Source organism: Crotalus tigris, unplaced genomic scaffold (assembly GCF_016545835.1).
Source record: "Crotalus tigris isolate CLP2741 ecotype Arizona unplaced genomic scaffold, ASM1654583v1 scf7180000018268.1906537, whole genome shotgun sequence".
NCBI lineage: Eukaryota > Metazoa > Chordata > Lepidosauria > Squamata > Viperidae > Crotalus > Crotalus tigris.
The window spans coordinates 973,777-981,894 of NW_024096914.1; the positions used below are offsets into that span (position 1 = coordinate 973,777).

General features: G+C 37.4%; 1 long non-coding RNA gene across 1 annotated transcript; it reads left to right on the forward strand.

The window, feature by feature from the left end:
- The first annotated feature begins 873 nt into the window (after window positions 1-873).
- LOC120310688 lies at window positions 874-6,291 on the forward strand. The gene is made up of 4 exons (XR_005557438.1): window positions 874-1,731; window positions 3,356-3,451; window positions 4,173-4,234; window positions 4,927-6,291. It is a non-coding gene; the product is annotated as an uncharacterized LOC120310688 (long non-coding RNA).
- The last annotated feature ends 1,827 nt before the right edge of the window (window positions 6,292-8,118 follow it).

The following is an 8,118-nucleotide window of genomic DNA, read 5'->3' on the forward strand; positions in this document are numbered from 1 at the left end:
AAGGGATATAGGCCACATGATCGAGAAGGATTTAATGTGTTTGAGCAACATGGTGGAACCAAGGTAACGTACAACTGACAATCTTTGCTAGCATGGCGAGTTTCTAGCTGTTTTGGAACTGTTGGTGAGACAGTTAAAAGTCGTTGGTGCTTTTTGAAATTGTTCTGCCAGCAGCAAGATCTGACTGCTGGCCCAGCAATGTATTCTATTGCAAATCAGGGCTGTTTCCAAAGGAGGCAGAGAAGGAGAGGTCCTGGGGCTTATGGAGCAAAGGAACTGGATGAGGCTGTCAGCAGACCTAGAGGAAGGGAGAGAGTGGCAGCGTGCTCCAGGGGCGAAAAGAAGCAAGGCCTCTTTAAGGAAAAGGTGGAAGAGACAGGATCAGAAAAAGAAAAGGAGACGAGATTGTCCTGCAGGAATACAAGCTAATTTGAGGGCTAATCCACATGGAGCTCCATTTCCATCTGTCCTGTTTGCCATCGTTCGCTCCCTAGAGACTAAAATGGATGATCTGAAACTTGAGTTGGCCATAAACAAGGAGTGTATATTGGAGGTGGTGACCCTTTGAGAGCTGTAGGCAACGAAATTTCACTTTGATGTATTCCGATTGGTGTACATTCAAAGTGACAATAAAGTTGTTGTTGTTATTATTATTATTACAAAAGAATTTTTTAAAAATACAATATACAAAATAAAAATTACACAAAGAAATAAGAAACATCTTTAAAAAAACTTAAGAACTAAAAAAATAAAATAAACAATACATGGAAATAAAAAAATATTTTGTATTTCATATTTTTTATGTTTTTAAATTCTTCTTTATTTCACTCTCTTTATGCTGGTCTTTGATCATTTGTTGACTGATGGCGCAGATAACCAGAAAGAGAACTGGGTCTATTTTTCCTGGAAACAATTATAATGAAACCAGCAGTTAGGATTATATGGTGTTGAATTGCCTAGTATACCTGCTGATTTCCTTTATTTTTAAATGATAAGAAACATTTGCACATTTTCCTTATTCTTTCAGAATCAGCTTGCAGTAAAATACCTTAAACTTCCAAGAAAGTTTCAGTTATTCATGGAGAAAAGGATTTGTAGTGACACGGAAATATACATGATATTCATATACATCTGTGCTTCTGGCAAAGTATTTGTGATTATGTCTTATGTTCCTATGGCTAGGAAAAATTATTCCAAATTGAACACATTCTGGGTATAAGGTCTCAAATTTCAGGGAGTAATTATAACACATTATACCAAAAATAGAGATTGGTAGAAGTAGAAGTAAAGATAGACATAGAGATATTTTTTTTTCTTTATAGATAAGGAAAAATACATTGCATAAATGTCATGCAGTTCTTTTATTTGTTACGGTGCTCTCACCCCATACAAGCTTCTGAAGCCTTTCTTTGACAGGGTTATGTAGGAAAGATAACACTAATGAAGTGGTTTTGTGAGCACATGCAGAAGAAGAAAAATTCTTCTCTACTTTAAAGATCCAGGAGGAAAGAAGCAGGAGCCAATAAAGTCAGCACTGTACAACTACCTGGCTGCTGATTGGAGATGAACCATTTGTGTTTCTAATTAATCACCTTCTGATCGGGGAAGGACCACCTGGGCCCTCACCTTCCAGTGTTTTTGCACAGAGCTGACCATCTTTCTCTAATCTCAGCCATTCGCCATATCTGAGCTATAACCCTACAATTCCTGGCCAGCATGGGAAAAAAACGGGTGAGTATTTTTATTGATTTGTCTATACTTTATTTGTTACAGATATTTATATCCTATCTTTCGGGGAAAAAAACTTTCTCTTATTGTCTTGCAAACAAAATAAACAAGAAGGATCCCATGATCATTAAAACACAAACCCTCTGAGCAACGTTTATCAAAGCAGTTGGTAATAATGATAATGGTGGAAATTGTGTGAAGATAACATTTCAGACTGATTTCTGGATATCCGGTGAAGTGGGCATAGCAGCTCCTGCGTTTAATTCCTCTTATGAGAAGAGCGCATCTCCCTTCCCCTGTCTTTTGCCACTTTCTATAGAGGGGCAATGGAAAGCATCCTGTCATATTGTATTACTGTGTGGTTTGGAAGTATTCCTGTTTTGGACAGGAGGGCTTTGAAGAGAATGATGAGGATGGCATAAAAGATTATTGGACGTTCACTTCCTTCTATGCAGAACATGGCATATAAGCGCTGCTTGACCAGGATCTGCAGCATTGTCAGGGATGCTACACATCCTCTCCATGACCAGTTTTTACCTTTTGGGAGGAAGCAGAACAACTAGATTCTGTCATAGCTTTGTACCATGTTGTATCAGTAACTTGAATAGTTTCAAATGGAAATCTATGACATTAAGTGAAAAGGAAGATAGTCTTGAATTTAAGATGCTTCCTTTCGCAGGCAGGGAAAAAGCAGGAAGAAAGCAATTTTTAAAAACAAATCAATAAAATCTTTTCCAAAACAGTTTACCACTTTGTCAACAATTCTACATTGTCAATTCCATCTGAAACTAATGCACCAAAGCTTTGTCTTTGGAACATATTTCTCAAAATTTTATTTTTTCCTCTAGAATATCCTAGTGATCATACAACCCTAGCTGAGCCCTGCACAACTGCTCTGCATGGGTTTTACATGTGACTTCTGTATTTCTCTAATTTAATTAAATGCTTTTTAATTGTGCATAATCGTAAACTTGGATTAGCTGAGGCTAATTTCTGTGTATTTTGAGATATACAGGTGAAAATCAGAAGTTACTGGCCCCTTTCCCAACTAACCAATTTATTAAAAGGTATAAAAGTGATGCAGCTCATGAAAGTTTATGCTTTTAATGAAATAGGTTGGTCAGAAAAAGTGCTACTAGATACATTCTGATTTTTGGCTGCCATAGACTAATACAGCTATACTCCTACATTATCCAAGTGAGCATTTTAGTACACAGTCTTGGAAAACAATCTCTAAACACTTGAAGGTTTTGATCTGCTCAATGGTGTGTCCACCTAACTGTCAGATTGGCTATCTAGGATGTGTAGAAAAAGTAAGAGCCTTGGTAAGGGTGTTATTAATTTTTCCTTGTTGCAGGAAGAAAGGAGAGGCATGAAGCTTTTTTAAGGCTAGCAGGGATCAAGGCTTGCATATATTTACCAGAAGCAACATGCCTAACAAAATGGAAAAGTCAGCCCCCCTGCACTGAATTAAGAATTGCTAATTAAAATTCAATCAAATAAGATTCTCCCATCCAACATAAACCATATTCACATTAAGAATGCTCTCTCCCTCTCCCTCTCCCTCTCCCTCCCTCCCTCCCTCCCTCCCTCCCTCCCTCTCTCTCTCTCTCTCTCTCTCTCTCAGTTTTCTTCCAGCAGATAGAGCAAACAAGCAGAGGGGGAGAAAACTTCTAGGATGGAGATGGGATTAGAAAGGAATTGCATGAAGAAAGGAAGAAAGGTGAGGGGAAAAGGTGAAAAGACAATGAGTTTCTGTGGGTAGAAATCTTCTGTGGGCATGCTTAGGATCTGAATGCATGTGCATAATTTTTGAATGACATTCAGAAATGGCTAATTTCAAGTCTTCTTTAGAATCAGGGGGGAAACTTTGTGGGCAAATGCAGTCTCACAGATGGTAGCTCTCCATAAGCGTAGTTTAAAATTCTATATCACAACAATATGCTCCCTGGACTTGATGAAACTGTCTTCTTCATAATGCACATATTATAGAGCATACAGGACTACCTTTACAAAGGTTATCTCCAATTTAGTAACTCAGTCCATAAAGATTTAATTGTAATTAGAATTTCACTGGATATTTTTCATTGCTCTTCTTAATGTTAACTATCCATACAATGAGATAATAATCTGATTCCTACAATGCACTTAACTGAGTCAGCAGTAAGGCAGTCAGATCACTTCATCAATTATATTGGCAGCACACCATTACATTAATTCAGTTAAAAGTCAGTGTGAGAGCAAGTTGGTACAGTAGTTAAGGTGTTTACTGGCTCTGGGGAGATTCAGATTCTAGCCCACTCTTACTACTTGCTCTTTTTGTGTTGTCTTTAACCCTCATTATTATTATTGCTATTGTGATCATAGCATCACAGTTGAGTGGATCCTAATAGTTAGAATTTCTAAAAAGCTCTTATTTTATCTTATTGTCTGTCTCATTTTAGTGTGGGATGGTCTATTGGGATCTGAGTTGATGAACAAATCCTACACACCCTGTTCAATATTGGTAAGTCCTAAAATCAAGTCTCACTTCCTATTTTTGCCTGTAGCAAAATTTCACACCGAGAGGAACATATGAGAAATTCTGCAGAAAGTACATTTTTGATAAATAAAAGTTTCTCAAAGGAATTAGCTACATAATTGCACAAACAATTTATTTTGTAGTAACAGTTCATCAGTATCATAGGCACTGCTATGCAAGTTGCTTTTATTAGTACTGTTTAAAATTATACCATATAAAAATGCATGGTTATTATTTTTTATTCCAAGATGCTAAAATATTTATATCCAGACATCGGCTCATTGTTAATCTTTAATCAAAAATGATTTACTCTGTAGTAACATGATGTCAATACATTATATGTGGTTAACGCAGTTTTGATAAAAGATTCCAATAAAGTATCCTTATCAGTAAGTGAATGTTCATAATTCAACAAGGTAGGAAAGCAATTGCATTAAAGAGCCAAGATAATTGTTAACAACCAATACAGTAACACAGACTGAAAGAAAAATATGTATTGCTCCTTCTTTGCAGTGGGTATGCTGTAAGAAAGTTATCATTGATCCAAGGTTGATGTGCAGAAGTGCTGGAAAGGGAAAATGGTTGAAAATATAGCAGGCATCTTATTCTCATGGTGATCTTGTTTAAGTTCCTAGTTGATATCCAAATCTAATTTTATCATTATCCTCTATCTTCAGGAACTTTTTTCTGATTCTACAGTTCCACCATGCAGGCTTTGAGCAACTTTTATCAGACGTATCCCCTGAGCTGTAGGATTGTGACTTGACTCATGCTTGGAAAACTTTCCAATTTTCAAGTTCCAAAGAAGATAATTATTGACTCTCAGAAGTGGAAATTATGATTGATTGACAAAGTGGTCTTACTGTAAATCCCATTCAAACGCCTGTCATTGCCTCTGCAGCAGAATAGACTGTCCATATATACAGAATCACATTTAATTTCCAAACACTTTCTCAGGCAATGGGTATCAGGCCCTTACTTGCAAATAGACAATCACCCAACTTGAAGCAGATTCTCATAATGCCAAGCAGACCTTGCAACAAACTCAGATGTTTAGTTGCTTCCACCTCTACACCAACAGCACCATTCTAGACCTACAAAGATTATAGGCATCTCCATGTGCTCTTCCTCCACTGAGATATATGCGTCATCTGCCAACAATGCCCCCATGGTTTTTTACTTAGGAAAAATGTGACAAACTTTGTGGGAAAGAATTAATGGACACATGCTTGACATCTGAATGCCAAACAAGGACAAAGTAGTGCCAGAGTATTTCAATGTGGGACGGTCTATAGCAAATCTCAAAGTGATTGTTTTATATCAAAATGTCCAACCAGTTACATCATGTATTTTAACACATTACAACTGTTAATTGATATTTGTATCTATGTGATTTTTTGATAAAAATACAGGAGTGGATTACCATTGCCTTCTCCCTTGCAGCATATATTAATGCTATTGTCATGTGATCGCCTGCCTCTGGCATATTCCTTTATTGCTGCTGCCCATTATAAATTCTTGCTTGATTTAGCTAAGCAGCCAGGATGACCTTCACCTTGGGTGACCCTGCTGGGAATATATAGTCTTGGCATACATTACTGATGTTCTTTTCCTATCCATCGCAGGAGTATTCCCATCCAAGATAAGGCAACACAGTAGGACTTGGAAGGGGTTAATTGACAAAATACTTTTGTAATCTGCCTCACCTATAATCTGCATTTTTGTAACCAATCTATGTTCTTCTTTCCCCTTGTCTTCCACTTCCCCCCACTTTAAAACCTGCATTATCTTAAGCCCTCTATGTATCTAATGAAATGCACTGCAGCTCCCAAAAGGTTATACCTGTTAATAAAAAGTCTTAATAAGGAAAGATGCTCCCACACTTCCAATTTTATGGCAAAATAAGATACCTGTAACTTGCTTAGCCATCCCCCCACACACTCTTTATTTCCACAATTTAATTTTCTTCCATCATTGTGAACCAAAAGGCAGTTCAGATGCCTTTTCCTACCTACTTGTATTGGCTACATTCAAATGGTCAAAGAAATGATATATTTGTATTGGCACAAGTGATCCATTGAAATGTGTTGATGTTCCTCTTAGGAACATTCATATGCCAAAGGACAAAAAAAAATGATATTAAGGTTCCTTAATGGACAAATTGAATTGGGCAAAATGTATTGATTCACACAACATTCAAATGGTCTAAGTCTCTAAGAAATGATATAAATAGTTCACACATGTATTGATCTATAAAAAAGAGATAGCTTAAGGAGTAACACTTGTACTCGCTGTGATTTTATAAAGAACAATGAATGAATCTCTGTCTCCAAGAGCCCATCAGACAAGTGGTTACGAGCAGTGGTGGGATTCAAATATGTGAACAACTGGTTCTTTGTGTGGATGCTGCTTTTTCTGGGCCTGGGCAACAAAAAAATTAGCTACCGGTTCTGCTGAAGTGGTGCGAACTGCAGAATCCCAACACTGATTATGAGAAGAGAACATCATATTAAATTTTAATCCTATTTAATATTGCCTTTACTTTCCCCATCCCCACTGAGCCTTTAAATTTTATTCCACTTCATTATTTATCAGATTATCTTTAGAATATAATGAGGTCCAAAGGATTATAACAAAATGGTTGTTACCGAAACACACAGAGATATTCATTCTCCTTTTTCTAAACCAAGGATCTATGTTTTATATGGGAATAAAGATGGCAGCTCCATCATTTCATTGGAATTCATTTTTTAAATTATAACTATATACCAGCAACATTGAATTCCAGATTGGGAAAATAAAATGCGACTTCCATTTATTTCTGTGGGGTTTTATAGAAATATTGCAAAAGTCCAGAATACAGAATAATAGAGTTGGAAGGGACCTTGGAAGCCTTCTACTCCAACCCCCTGCTCAAGCAGGAAACCCTATATCAGTGATGGTGAACCTTTTAGAGACCAAGTGTCCAAACTGCAACCCAAAACCCACTTATGCATCGTCGGGTGCTGGGTGGGTGTGGCCCATTGGGTGGGCGTGGCTGCGGTGGTAATGGCAGACTGGGTGAGACTAAAAAGTTCAATCAATCAATTCCAACTTTGCAAGATCTTTTTTTTTCCCGCAAGAAGTTGAAATTGACTGATTAATTGAACCTTTTTTTTGTACATGGCGGCAGAGGCCTAAAGTGAAAAGGTTTTATAAAACCCAGCTGAAGGCCTAGGACTGGGGCGACGGTGCGTGTGCCCACAGAGAGGGCTCTGAGTGCTGCCTCTGGCACTCGTGCAATAGGTTCCCTATACCATTTCAGACAAATGGTTGTCCAATCTTTTCTTTAAAAGCTCTAGTGTTGGAGCACCCACAATTTCTGGGGGCAAGCCATTCCATTCATTAATTTTTCCAACTGTTAGGAAATTTCTTTTAGTTTGGTTCTCTCCTTGATTAGTTTCAATCCATTGCTTCTTGTCTTGACTTCAGGGACTTTGGAGAATAGGTTGACCCTCTCTTCTTTGTGGCAGCCCCTTAGATATTGGGACACTGCTATCATATCACTCCTAGTCCTTTTCATTAAACTAGACATACTAATTCCTGTAACTGTTCTTTGTATATTTTATTCTTCAGTCCTCTAATATTCTTTGTTGCTCTTTTCCTACCAAGGCATTAACACTTCATGTGAACTTGATTCTATCCCTCTTTTAATGCAGCCTAGGACTTTGTTAGCTTTTTTGGCAGCTACATCACTCTGCTGGCTCATTGAAGTGATTGTCCATTAGTGATTGTCGTACCTGTTCAGCCAGGTACCATCTTTTCTATACCTGTGCATTTGATTTTTATTGCTGAAGTGTAAAACCTTGCTTTTCTCTACATTGAATTTC